This window comes from Mus caroli, chromosome 4 (assembly GCF_900094665.2).
Source record: "Mus caroli chromosome 4, CAROLI_EIJ_v1.1, whole genome shotgun sequence".
NCBI classification, from domain to species: Eukaryota; Metazoa; Chordata; class Mammalia; order Rodentia; family Muridae; genus Mus; species Mus caroli.
In genome coordinates, this window is record NC_034573.1 from 112657590 (window position 1) to 112672610 (window position 15021).

At 44.2% G+C, this 15021-nt stretch overlaps 1 protein-coding gene across 4 annotated transcripts in view; it reads right to left on the reverse strand.

The window, feature by feature from the left end:
* Cap1 (cyclase associated actin cytoskeleton regulatory protein 1) overlaps positions 1-8160 on the reverse strand; it is a 25020-nt gene extending 16860 nt beyond the window's left edge. For 2 of the 4 annotated variants that reach the window (XM_021160371.2, XM_021160370.2), the window contains exon 1: positions 7922-8160. The gene's annotated coding sequence lies outside the window, so the exon portion shown is untranslated. Of the gene's footprint in view, positions 1-7902 lie in introns of all 4 variants that reach the window. The other 2 variants (XM_021160369.2, XM_021160368.2) reach the window with 1 other exon arrangement.
* Between the last annotated feature and the right edge of the window lie 6861 nt (positions 8161-15021).

Here is a 15021-nt window from a genome sequence, read left to right on the forward strand (position 1 = left end):
CACACACACACACATATATACATATTTGGGGGGAGAGGTAGGGTGGAATCTATGTGAGTTTGAAGCAACCTGGTCTATATAGTGAGCTCAAGGCCAGCAAGGGCTACAGAGTAAGATCTTTTCTCAAAAATAATAAAATTAAAAATAAATCCTTTTAAAAACTGATGGAAATAGACTATGCTTTAAAAAAAAAAAGTTTAGAATGATGCAGTATGGAGATAAGGCTGGCTAAACAAGCTGGGTCAGATATCCTAGAAAAGCCAGCTAATGTCTGGCTTGCTATAACGATGGAAATGAAAAAAGGACTACAGATGAAAGAAAGCAACACATTTACAAATACTATCTGGTAAACAGAATAAGGTTTGAACGAAAGGGAAAATATCAAGGTCTGTAAGGTTGCTCACCTATCTAGCTGCTCCAAAATGCTCAAGAAAAGATGAAGGCTACTACAAAAGACTAGGGACTTAATAAGTAGCATTGGCTGGCACAGAATTCACTGTGTAGACAGACCTGCTGGCCTCAAACTTATAGAGACCTACTTGCTTCTGCTTGGAGTGCTGAGATTAAAGACATGCGCTACCATGCCCCAATTCATCAAAATATTTCAAACAAAAAAACAAAAAACCTATAATAACTGGTAACTGAAAACCATCAATTGGTCTACAATCAGTCCTCTTTTGGCAACTAAGGAACTGGCACCTGAATTAACTGCTGGGTTTTTTGTTTTTGTTTTTGTTTTTTTTTAAAGGATGAAATAGTTTCCCTGCCCAAAAGGGGAGAGGCAAAGCTACCTCCCATAGAATCAGCTTCTCTGGATTAAAAGTAACTGTAGAAATCACCTTATCAAAACTCCATTTGATGCCAGAACAGTCCCTTCAACATTCTTAGCAATTAGTTGGGCAGCCTGTGATCAAGCACCTTCAGGCATAGAGAAAGAACCCTAGACTGAGACAGCCCATTTCTATGCAGACAGCTCGAAGTACTCCTTATATGGAGGCAAATTTGCCTCCCTGAAACTTCCACCCACTGCTCTCAGCTCTGCCCCTGGAGGGCACACACGAGTGTGAACCAGACAGAGAACAAGGGTAACTGGTCCTGGACTGAAAGCACTATAGCAATCAGAAGGCTCTGAGAGAAGGGCAATTCTAGAGTCACAAGAATGGGGGCCTTACAAGAATGATGGCATTAAGGCAGTAGCAGGTTCTAGTTACAGCAAAAAGATGGTGTCTGCTTTAGATTTACAGAATCTGAAGAAAAGATGAAGATTCTAAATAAAAATGTTCAATAAGTATTTAGAAAGAGAGCCTGAGAAAGAATCAAGACTGGAGATGATGTTTACAAGTCACTGGCAAGAAAAGCTTCATGACATCACCATGCAGGGTGGAAGGAAACTATGAGCCTGATTCTCCAGCAACTTCTTTTGCAGTCCAAAACCAAGAAAAACTAGAAATGGTTCCAGACCCTTGCAAAACTGCTTTGTTTTCATCCTTCTATATTTTGTGGTACTAGGGATAGAACCCACAGCCTGGCCTTGTACACACTACATAGACACTGTGCCACTGAGCTATGTCAGCAACTAGCAACCTCTCAATCTCCTCATTCCAACAACTTCTTACTATTCATTAACTCATGCAGAAGGCCAGGGGCTAGGTTACCACAGCAGCTCTGGTCACAACTCAAGAGGCCATAAGCCAGTAGTGAGAAATGGTTTCTACTTTATCCCATGGGAGTTCTAAGTCATCAATTCATATAAAACAAAAATGAAAACAATTGTCCAAGTCAGTCTATATTCTTAATAAACCAACTGACCTTAAAATTCTTCTCTTGTCTGGGCAGTGGTGGGACACGCCTTTAATCCCAGCACTTGGAAGGCAGAGGCAGGTAGGTTTCTGAGTTCAAGACCAGCCTGGTCTACAGAGTGAGATCCAGGACAGCCAGAGCTACACAAAGAAATCCTGTCCCAAAATTGACAAAACAAAACCTAAGAGAGAGAGAGAAAGAGAGAGAGAGAAAGAAAGAAAGAAAGAAAGAAAGAAAGAAAGAAAGAAAGAAAGAAAGAAAGAAAAAAAATGCTTCCTTAGGCTTGTCTTTGAAACCCTGTTGAGATTTTATCCTAAGAAAATATACTATCATAATGTCCTGAAAGTGATGATAACATGAAGATATTCACTGCAGTGTTACATATCCATGCACCCATCTATAGTGAAAGTACCTTGGGTTCCTAATTATGGGAAACAGCTTAAATGGACTGGGGGGGGGGGGGGTAAAGATAAGATTTACAATAGCTAGCACATTACAAAGTTGTCAGCAAATTCCCCTTTTTTCTAAACTTTGACATAGAAGTACAGTGAATGAAAGAATAGGAAAACACCTTTAATCCAGCCCCCAGGAAGCACAGGCCTACATAGTGAGGCCCTATTTCAAAAAGGGACTAGGGGGTGAGCGAGAACACTGCCTCCTGGGTTGCCTGTTTCAAGCTACCACAAAGCTACATATATTAGTTAATTCTATCCCTAATAATATAGATTCTTAGCCTCTAAACACGCTAATAGGAAATACCTACATGTAGACTTGTTCTGGTTGGTTTTATGTCAACTTGACACAAGCTACAACTATCAAAGAAAGGAGCCCCTCAATGGAGAAAAATGCCACCATAGGATCCAGCTGTACGACATCGTCTTAATTAGTGATCAATGGGGGACGCCCAGGCCATGTGGGTGGTGCCATTCCTGGGCAGGTGGTCCTGGGTTCTATAAAAAGGCAGGCTGAGGCAGGCGTGGGAAGCATTCGGGTAAGCAGCACTCCTCCTTAGCTTCTGTGTAAGCTCCAGCCCTGTTCCTGTTCTGACTTCCTTCAACCATCAACAGTGCTCTGGAAGCTCTGAGCAAATAAATAAATAAACTCTTTCCTCCCCAACTTGCTTTTTGGTCACAGTGTTGTTGCAACAACAGAAATTCTAAGACAGCTGGCTTAACCCAGAAACCAAAGAATCAACTCTGTAAAGATGTCATCTACATCTAACCCAAATCAGGAGCCACTGTTCTTCCCTAAGATTTTGGTTTCACTGATGAAACCAATGACATTTCGTGCCCAAGTCACTGCCGCTTGAGGATTAGATTAAAAGAGAAAAGAAAGGCCTATCTTCTAGGGAGGGAGAGGATCCAAGTCAACGTCAGGGCTTGGCTCCTATTCCCCTCTGCCACGGTCCTCTAGCTGAGACTCCAGGAGAGGGAGGTGAAACGAGTAATATCTCCCAGGCTGAAGTCAGACTTGGGAACTAGCTGTTTCAATGGTTCAGGGCTAACAGATAACTCTGTGTGGCTATGAATCCTCTCTCCCTGTAGACTGAAGAGTATTATGAACATTCAGCAGGCCCTTGTTATTTCCCTGTGTCTGTACTGTAGAACGAACAACTGCACTGCTGATTTCTGCCTGGATGGGTGCTTTAATAAAACAGCCTTTCCAACTCACAAACATAAAGATATTTTCAAAGATGATATCCATCCTTAGACATGATTCAGCTGCAACTATAGATATGAAAAGATCTGTGATTCTAAGTCTATAATTAATTTAAATATAGGAGTTGTAATGGCCTCTGGAGGAAGGAAAGAGCTAAAAACACTCTCCTCCACCCCACCCCCCCAAAAAAAAACCTCAAACAAAAATAGCAAGGCTACTTATTCCTTCCATTAAACATTTCAACTATTTCCCAGCCAAATGGAAAAGTTTGGCACATGTCTGGTAATAGAAGGCAAACAAAGCTGTACTGTAGCGGAGGAATATTTTTAGAGCTTTGACTTTTTTTTAATTGGGTTTACATAACGGTATATCAAGAAGAAAGTTTTATGGTGAATGCTAAAGTTATATTAATTTAAGGAAGAAACTACAAGACTATCAACTCTATAATCCCCAGCCACTAAACCCAAGCAAGCTAACTGCTAGCAATATGAACATGATCAAAAAGGAGTCTACATTTCCATAATATCAGGGACAGACAAATCTGCTAACCTGCCAGGTAACGAACACAAACTCTGCTGCCAGTTCCTGCCAACCATTGGCCTTTCTCTAGTAAAAGATTGCAAATCAGGCACTGGAGAGATGGCTCAGTGGTCATGAGCAGCTGCTGCTCTCAGAAGAGACCCTGAGGTCCTCAGCCCCATACCAGGCAGTTACAACCATCTGTAACTCCAGCTCCTTCGTCTGGCCTCCATGGTAACCAGCATGAACATGGTGGACATGCATGCACTTGGGATGTGCATATACAATCAAATAAAAAAAAATAGATGTTAAAAAAAAAGAACAATAACTGAAACAGGGGTCTTAGGAGGGTGGTAAGGACTTCCTCAAAAGCACAACTTCCCAGTACCTCAATGAAAACAAATGACTTACTCATTAGTGTACGATGCTTATAATGTGCCATACACTGTGCTAAGTGCAGCTCCAGAGCCTCCTCAGAGATGTTAGCTGAGGAAATAAGACTGAGTAGAACATAGCTATGTTTTCTATTACACTCATTTATTGTGTGTGGATGCCTACATGCTACAGGGCGTGGGTAGAGGTCAGAGGACAACTTGCAGGAGTCAGGCATGGGTAGAGGTCAGAAGACAACTTGTAGGAGTCAGTTCTCTCCTTCCACCATGTGAGTCCCAGGGATAGAACTCAAGGGCTGTGCTTAGCAGCAGGAGCCTTTATAGTATAAGCCATCTCCCCAGCCCACCTACGAAGTTTTTTTAAGCAGTTCTCCACCAGGAGAAATTCTTTCCTCCAGGAAACATTTAGCAATGTCTCAAGACATTTTTGGCTATCACGATTGAGGAAGTGCTACCAGCATCCAATGGATAGAGGCCAGGGATGCTGCCAAGCATCTTACAGGACAGCCCGGAATGTCAACTGTGCCAAAGCTGAAAAAAAACTGGTCTAATATAAGAAGCATAAGGGGAGAACAAATGACTCACATAAAATGCTAATCTAAATTAGAAAGTCGAGTCTGAAAATTAATTTAGGCAAGTGTCTGAGTGGGGCTGTGCCACAGCTCACTGGGAGACAAGGAAGCACAAGCCCTGGGTTCAAGAGCAAACACTTCCAAAATGAAACAATACAACACAACACAACACAGCACAACACAACATGTAAAAGTCTAATTGTAGAGGACTGGTAAGCTGGAAAAAAAATTTAGACTTGGTTCTTTGGGATTATGAAGTCTGTGAGAATAATAGGCAAAAGGGTGAAAAAATGATTTGTTTTCAAGACCTTTAAATGATTCACTATGGTACAGAGAAGCTGGAGTGTTAGGTCCAGAAGACAAGTTAATGCTAGATAAACTGATGATGATATTTAAAGAAATAATCGCAACCATTGGGAAGATACAGTGTATAGTCCTCAGGTTTCAAATCTCAGCATTAAATTTCAAGCCAAAGGGTTTTACTTCCAATAACACTTTGTATTTGCTTGTTTAAGCAAAATGAACCTTGTACTTATAGTTTCTCAGAAAACCAAAATGAAGAAGTCATTCTTTTAAACCAGTCAACCTATGATTAAAAACAACAACAAAAATTCATGCACTACCATGAACATGGTTGAAAACAGTTCTCAGAAGGGAAACACTGCCTCCTCAAGGCCTGCTGCACGCAGAGAAGTCACCAGTACCTACCACTTGGTCTGCAGAGTTAAGTTAGACTTTAAAGTACTTTCATTGCTACCAATTGTATTAACCTTCTCTGCATCATTAATTATGCTCCGCTGACCTACAGAATATTTCTGCAAAGTAGGAAGTGTCCAGAAAGTTATGCGTGCTGAGCTACAGCAACAACAGACAGTTACAAAATAAAATCCAAACACATTCAGACTAAGACATTCAAAGCCCCAAACAGCCAGCCAGACACGCCACCCCGCTCCCAGCTCCTACCAAACTCCAGGCCTGAGTATTTCTCATAGCAGTACAGACCAAACCCTCTTCTGCCACACCTTTGCAATTTGCCCAGGCTAGACCTGGGGGCACTAATACCCAGAAGGCTACAGATTTTTTTCTTTGTCACTTCACAATGTTATATCTCTTTCCAATGAACCTTTTATATTCCTTATCTGAATGGTACTGACAGTATCTTAGACCAGAACAGCAGCAATTTCCAGACTACAACTACTTCTTCACTCCGATAAATAACAAGCCTCCAGTTCCTTGGATTCCAGCCTTGATCTGCCCTAGGCTTCAGCTCGTGATTCTCCTGCCTCAAACTCCAGGTGCTGACATGGCAGACACACACTACCACATATGGCCAAGACTGCTCAAATGCAACCCCTCTTGGTCATTTCCACTTCCCCTCTCCAGCTCACGCCATGACACAGCAACAGCTTTTAAGTATTGGTCTACTCCAGTGTCTGGTCCCTTCCCACTCTGCCAAGTGGGAAAACCCTTCAAAGTATCCCCATAGCTTCCAGGCTAAAATCCAAATTCTTTAGCATGCTTCCAAGGGCCTCCCTATTTGACTCCACAACCTCTCATTTTCTCCACTTCTCCAAGTAATACTGGAACCACAACACAGCTGACTAGTCACTTGGGTCTTTCTCATGCCTAAGTCTCTGCGCCTTTCCATCTAGTTCTCTGCCTAGAAATGCGTTTCCTAGGCTCATTATATGCCTAAGGAAATCTTGAAACACTAAGTCCCTCACTGTTGCCTAGAACTATGGCTCAGATATTTCTCCTGTTCTCAGTAGCTCTGTGCTCACACAGTGCACACACTCAACCACCCTTGATTTGCCGATTCCTCCCATAGTGTACACATCACGAGAGAACAAGTGTATTCCTAGCCACAAGGGCTAAGTGCCTAAGCTAAAATGTTTTCACACATACTGAGGTCCAATAAATGCTTGGCAGATGATGAACGTGCTGTTCTAACCCTGGATTTTCACTTCAAGGGAAAGCAGTACAAAGAGCTACAGCCGACAGTTCTGATACTAACTAACCTCTATGTAATATTCTCTCTGTCTGTCTGTCTCTCTCTCTCTCTCTCTCTCACACACACCCTCTTGATCTTTCAAAACGCTTCTGACTCCCTTGCTGCATCCTTCCACAGCACCCTCACCACATTTGTAACTATTTCTTAACTGTCTTTCACTGCTAACTCGATGGGGGCAATGACTAGACTTTTCAAAGCTGTATTCGATGACATTTTCCATATTGCCAACACAGAATAAACACAGCGATCCTACGACCACAGGCACTTGGCAACTGTGCCAGACCCAACCTGAATCATCTGACTTCAGATCCAGAAGTGGACAGCACCTCCCATAAAGTTAGCTTGGACTGCGAGTGAACAGTGGCAGTCTAAGAGTAAGGGAAGCTCACTGAACGTAAACGCAGGGCTTACTAGCCTACCTTAAATTTAACAGGCATTCCAAATTTTTAACTTTTTTTTTTTTTTTTAGTTCTACTACCAGATAGCCTTTAACCTGCAGCTGCCCAGATCGAAAGTTAGAGAGGTTCCAAGGAAAGGAAGGATCTAGGACTGAAAACCTCTCTCTAAAACCAGATTCTTTTCTTCTCCGAGATCAAGTTACCCATCCGAGTAATGGGAACAAGACCCGGTCAAGAGGAAATTCTAAGGTCTCACAGGTTCCATTCAGTTGGTTAGGATGCCTTTAAGAATCAGGCCTCCGCGGAGGCTGATAGGCAGAGCTGCGAAATCAAGGAGAAAGTGGCTTCCCCAAGACCTCCTGGCTCAATCTGGTACCCCAGCCCCACCTCAAGAGACCGCACCCAGGAGCCCGGGATGGCCGAAGAGCCCCAACCCCGGCCTTTCAGCAGGACTCCTCAAATGCGCATAGGCTAGCACGGCCGTTACTAACGGCCAGGACCCGGTGGGCCCCAAAGACCACCCCAATCCTTAACCAACCACCAACCCTCACCTTAAGAGTTCCGCCTCACCTCCGGACTGCGATCAGCCGCTCTCCACTTCCGGCAAGAACCGCCCAGCGGTCTTCGCGCGACCCACTTCCGGGCCCTCACTGGGCGCGGCACCCCCACCGGAAATGAGCCACCGGCTGTAACGCTAGCCCCGGGGAGAGGAAGAAGTTTGGCCGCTCGGCTCGTGACTCCGCCCTCATTCCCCGCCACCGGAGAGAGAATCTGGTTTAGGAGCGTTTGGAAAAGGGCTCCGCCTCCAAGGGAGGTGGGGGAGGGAAACTCGGGGAAGGGGCGTGTCCACGGTGGTCACGCCCCGAGGCCCAGACCAATAAGGAGCTGGAGTTTCTAGCCAAGCCCCACCTCCGCAAAGGAGGACAGCTGAGTGGCTGCTTGTTTTGTCAATTTGTGCTCGGAGACTGAGGTCGGTCCGTTTTTAGCCTCAGTCCGGAAGAGGTTCAGGGAACAACAGTGGGGCTAGAAGGCTCTGAGACCCAGTGTCTGGTGGTTGGGGGGACCGGGACCAAATTTCGCCCCTGGCTGGGCGTGCAAGCCTTGGTTTCCCTGTCTTGTAGTACAGAAAAGCAATGGACTCGGTCGCGGAGGCTAATAGAGAAGGCTTTGAGCGTCTGGGCATGCTCGCCCTCGCTCGATTCTGAGGCTAGGGCTGGGAAGGTGGAGAAAATCTTCCACTCGCGCCCCACTTCCTGTTTGCTCTATGCGTTTTGTGACCATAGATGGTCAGGTCCGTGGCCGTGCTTAAGCTTCCGCCTCAGGCTTCGGAGTTCTTCCTCCCACCCAGTAGGGTGTGGTCCCTGAAATGAAATGAGCAAAATTAAAGGAGATCTTGTCCCATTCCTCAAAAATCTTGCTATTGAGGCTTCCTCGCCCCAGGCTATGTATGCCCAGCTGGCTGCTAATGAGCCCGTGTGGGATTCAGAGCTGTAACTGCAGCCTGCAGGGCAGTCTTCGCCTCCCTGCTTCTTAGACGGGGGATCGCGTCTTTGTTTCCTCCGGACTTAACACTTTCCAACCGGTCATTATCCTCCCACAAAGATTTATTTCTAGAAAAAAAATTGGCGAGTGCTGTGCTATGGTTCCTACCCCTTCGACTGAATGACTGACAACTCCGCGTTCAAGTTGAATGCAGGTGTTATATGCCAGAGTCAATCATTCAACAAATACAGTTCATGTAATAATAGCTACCATTTACTGTGCGCTGACTACATGCCAGGCTTGTGCTGAGCGCTCAAACCATTTTCATTTAATCCTAATAGCAACTCCCTGCGGTAGGTACCATTACATCCTCGGAGCTTCAAATGAGGAAGCTGAATAACTTGCCAAGGTCACAAAGTAGATGTTGAAACTTTAAACAGAGCACACATCTGACTGTCTTAGAACCAATGAATTTAATCATCCCCAGTGATAGATCGATCTGGGAACATTTGAAGCATTGGGTGCCTCTGGTTGTACACGTAAATTGTTCCATTCCTGACTAGAGGCTCTTTGGACAATTTACTGGCCTCCCCCAATTTATGACTCCCAGTTTGTTTAAAACAGAAATGACAACATACCAAATTATGACACAAAAATCATACATCTAAAATATGTTCATTTCAGGGGCAGGTGTGGTAATGCTCACCTTTAGTTCCAGCACCCAGGAAGCAGAGGCAGGTTGATCTTTGTGAATTCAAGGCCAGCCTGGTCTACATAATGAGTTCCAGACACAGTGAGACCCTGCCTCAAACAAACAAATACATTTGGGCTGGAAAGATGACTCAACTGGATAAAGACATCTGCTTCCAAATCCTGAGTTTGATTCCCCAAGACCTACATGACAGAAGGAGAGAAGACTTCAAAAAGTCATTCATGGTCCATGTGGGTTCAATCTCTCACACAACAAATAAAATTTTTGTTTTATTTTCTTTTGAGACAACTTCTCATACCCTTGGCTACCCTAGAGCCAAGACCAGACTAGCTTTGAACTCAGAGATCTCTGCCTGTCTTTGCCTCCTGAGTGTTAGATTTAAAAGTATAGGCCAACTTGCCTGGTCAATAAAATACGTTTAAAATCTAAAAGTTTAACCAATAAATACTGTCTTAACATCAAACAGAGAGTTGTGATGCACACCTTTGATCTTACCTCTTGGAAGATTGAGATAGGAGGACCCTGAGTCTGAGGCCAACCTGGACTACAAAGCAACAATTTGCCATAACAAAACAAAACAAAATCGAAAGGTTAAATATGAGTCTATATGCAGCTCAGAACAGACAGCCCCTCCCCCTAATCAATTTTACCCTCCTAAATCTCTTTTGTGAGTAGGGACAAGAAGCATACAGATCATCCACACGTCCAAGAGCAATAGAAGAAAGAGGGGACGAGAGGGGGCCAGCGAGATGGTTCCTGGGTTAAAAGTGCCAGCCATGTAAACCTGAAGAGCTCTGTAATACACATCAAGGTGGAAGGATCGCCACACGTTTGAAATGGCGTGCATGCCCACATTCATGCATACATAATACATACATAAATTAAAGACCATTTCCTTACCTGTAAAACTGGGATGATAATTTATAGGGTTGTGATGAGAAATAGAAGCAGCCTTTTTGAAGTCATCTTGTAAAACAATGAGGGAAAACATAACTTACAGCCAATATGCTGAGGAACTGCTTGTTTTGACTGAGTATATAGATGCATACACTTATGACTCCAGTGACGGATAGAATGAAAACATTACCTGTTGTATACTTGTCTATATATTGCAGGAAATATATTTGGCCTTTCCTATGTACCAAGCACTATACTACCTTATTCCAGTTCTACACCTGGGAAAAAACAATAGCTTGCTGCTGGGTTTTTTTGTTTGTTTGTTTTTTGTTTTTGTTTTTTTCTTTTTCCTTAGCTGATTCTGTTCTGTGCCCAGACCACAGTGCTTCATCTACAATTGGCTCATATCTAGCGCATATCCAGCAAATGCCTTGAATTCAGAATAATCATTTCCTGGGCTGAGATGGATGGGTAAAACGGTAGAGATAGGAATTTGGCCAAGATGAGGTGAGTAGAGCCTGTGGACAGCTTTGACATAGGTTGGACAAAGAGGCTAAACCAACCCCTCCAGAGGAGAAGTGGAGTCCGATGCCCTGCCCTAGGCTGTACCCCCACAGGAGGGGCAGACTGTAATGGAAGAGCTATTAGATTGCATTTTAGCAATGTTCTGTAGAGCATAGTCTTGAGTGGGCAAGACAGACCCATTAAAGGTCAGAAAGAGGGCTGGCACTACAGCTCAGTGAGTAAAGGCACTTGCTGAAAAGCCTAATGACCTGAGTTCTATCCCTGGAACCTACATAAAGGTAGAAGGAAAGAACCAACTCCACAAAGTTGTTCTTTGACTTCCACATGGTACTATGGTGCTCTCTCTCTCTCTCTCTCTCTCTCTCTCTCTCTCTCTCTCTCTCACACACACACACACACACACACACACACACACACCAGTAATAATAATTTGATAATAATCTGTATTTTTTTTAAAGAGAACAGGCACTAAAGACATGGTTCCACAGTTAAGAATTCGTACTGCTCTTGTGAAGAACCCAAGTTCAGTTCCCAGGGCCCATGTCGGGTGACTCACAATTGCCTGTAACTCCAGCTCCAGGGGGACCTGATGCCTCTGGCCTCCAAGAACATGTACACTCATATGCATGTACCTACAGAGCAACATACATACATGCACATACTTTTTAAAATACATAAATATATATTTGTTTAGGAGAGAGAAGGCTGAAATATATGGTCCAAGATAAGTGAAACCAGGCTGAAGAGATGGCTCAGTGGTCCTGAGTTCAATTCCCAGCAACCACATGGTGTCTCACAACCATCTGTAATGGGATCTCATGCCCTCTTCTGGTGTGTCTGAAGACAGCAACAGTGTACTCACATACATAAAATAAATAATTCTTTAAAAAAAAAAAAAGGTAAGAGAAACCATCCTTATGGCAGTAACAAAGTAACAAAGATGGTGAGGATAAAGGGAAACCAAATGCTGTGATCACTTAGAGCACATCTGGTCCCATGGAACTACAACTGTATACAACTGTGTTCTCCTAAAATTCATATAGAAACAGTTCTAATCAATAGCAAGTGTTGGGACTTTTAAAAAGAGGTGATTAAGCAGTGGGTGGAGATATGGCTCAGTGGTTAAGAGCACTGACTGCTCTTCCAGAGATCATGAGTTCAATTCCCAGAACCCACACAGTAGCTCAAAACCATCTGTGATGGGATCTGATGCCCTCTTCTAGTGTGTCTGAAGACAGCTACAGTGCACTCACATTCATAAAATAAGTAAATAAAACTTAAAGAAGAAGGAGAAGGAAGAAGAGGAGAAGGAGGAGAAAAGTAGAAGAAGGAGGAGGAGGAAGAGGAGGAGGAAGGAGAGGAGGAGGGAAAGGAGGAGGAGGAGGTGGTGATTAGGCTATGAGGACTCTACCCTTATAGATAGATAGCACTGATGCCTTTAAAAGACTTGAAAGCTATATGCCCTTTGCCCTCCTACCTTCTACCCTGTAAAAACTTTGCAACGAGAAACTATCTCAGAAACCCAGAGCAGAACCTTATCAGACACCTTGAGGACTTCCTACTTTCAGATCTGTGAGGAATAAACTTATATGCCTTACAAATTATCCAGTCTTAGGCATCTTGCTACAGTACAGGAAGAGCTGACAGCAGGTATATATTTCCAACACTGCTGCTTTTCCTCCTCAGTGAGTCCCATAATAATAATTGTTGGGGTGGGGGTTGCTTGCTTGCTTGTTTGTTTTGAGACAGAGTGTCGCTATGTAGCACTGTCTAACCTGGAAATCACTATGTTAACCAGGCTGGCCTCAAACTCATAGAGAGCCACCTGCCCTTGCCTCCCAAGTGCTGGGTGCAATTATCTTTTGATGTCTTTCTCCCCCTATTAGTTTCTTTCTCTCTATAGTTCCTTGTGTTCTGGCACAAAATTGATAATAAATATTTATGGGAGATTTTTGACTAAATGAAAAAGTTAAGAAGGTGGCTCTGAGACTTGGAGGTATGGGAGATGGGAAGTTGAGAAGGGGATAGGGTTGTGGTTTAGGGTCTCAGCCCCCAAACTGTAGCTGGTAAGAGAAAAAGAGGACAGACTTGAAGGTAATCAATTTGTAAGCAGGAGTTGCAGCAGTCTTTGCATATGTTATCACCTCTTTTTTTTTTTTTTTTTTGGAAGCAGGGAGGGGTTGGGGGAGGGTGATGGGGAGGCTGAGTTTCAGCACATTCCAGATCTACAGAATCGCTTTGTCTCTAAGAGTGCTACCCAAGTCTCCTCCCTTATCTCTCAGGGTTTCAGACACAGAATTCTGGCAGCTCATCTGGAGCACTTCCCAGCCTGGCTGGGAGGACAGCATGGATCCCTGCAGCCTGGCTCAGAGGACTGTGTGCATCTGTGCAGCCTGGCTCAGAGCCTTCGTGCATTCGGGCAGATCCTGTATCCTCTGCCAGGAGGGGCTGATGGCAGACAACGGCCTTTCGTATTACTCCCATGGATCCCTGCAGCCTGGCTCAGAGGACTGTGTGCATCTGTGCAGCCTGGCTCAGAGCCTTCGTGCATTCGGGCAGATCCTGTATCCTCTGCCAGGAGGGGCTGATGGCAGACAACGGCCTTTCGTATTACTCCCATGGATCCCTGCAGCCTGGCTCAGAGGACTGTGTGCATCTGTGCAGCCTGGCTCAGAGCCTTCGTGCATTCGGGCAGATCCTGTATCCTCTGCCAGGAGGGGCTGATGGCAGACAACGGCCTTTCGTATTACTCCCCCTCCTAAGGCAGGGCCCCAGGCTGCATCTTAAATCAGGGTCCCAGGTCACATTTAGGAGTTGCCAAAAGAAATAGCAAGGATGAGTTAAAATCTAACTTTGGGGTCACGCTGACCCAAAAATGAATCCCAAATCTGCCACTTACTATGTGATCTTAGAATTATCCTCACTTAACCTCCAAGAACAAAATTAGTACCCAACTGAAAGGGTTGATATAAATTAAGAAAAAAAAATATATAGCTTATAAAAACACTTGGCTCTTAGAAAACAATGGTTAACAGTTATTACTCAGAACAAAGAAGCCATTGTCTGTACCCCGATGAAGGCCATCAGGGAGCAAAATAAGATCTGAAGTGTCAGCACACTGGCTGGTGCCACCAGAACTGCCACTACTATCACGCCAGAAAGAGTCTCTACAGTCCCTGCTTACTTAGAGCTATCTTTTGATTCAGAGTCAGAGACTGTGTCCTTGGCTGCAAATGAGACTAAAGTAAGTCAGTTAGGAATCAGAATGCCTTCGCCTACAAATAACAGAAAACCTGGCTGCAATGACATTTTAAAAAAGTTTTAATGGCTCAATATCAAAGCCAGTATCTTTTGACACCTACACCAACCTCCTCCATCCCTGTTACTTCCTTTTGTTTTGTTTTGTTTTGTTTTTTCATTTATTACATGTATGTACACTGTAGCTGTCTTCAGACACACCAGAAGAGGGCGTCAGATCTCGTTACAGATGGTTTTGAGCCACCATGTGGTTGCTGGGATTTGAACTCCAGACCTTTGGAAGCGCAGTTGGGTGCTCTTTCCCACTGAGCCATCTCACCAGCCCTTGTTTTGTTTTTTGAGACAGGTTTTCTTTGTATAGCCCTGGCTGTCCTGAAACTCACTCTGTAGACCAGACTGGCCTCGAACTCAGAAATCCACCTGCCTCTGCCTCCCAAGTGTTGGGATTAAAGGCATGTGTCTCCTCCATGCCCCACTGACTCCTATCTTACCCTCACAGTTGTTAAGTTTAGAGCTGCAGCCGAAGCTGTCTCGTCATATTTAAGGAAAGAGGAAAGGGAAGAGGCAGTGTCTGAAACTGGAAAGTTTTCTCAACAACCCACAAAGCATACCCTGCTTCCTGTCACAAAGCCAGATCTCATGGTGAACTGAGTTCAGCTTCCCTGTCTCTTAGTTTCCTTTCTAAGTTTCCTTTCGCATTGTGTCTGAGATCCCCAGCAATCCTATGCCCACTTTCCCATAGCAGTAAACATTCACACATCGTCTTGGTTGGGGTTTCTATAGTTGCAACAAAACA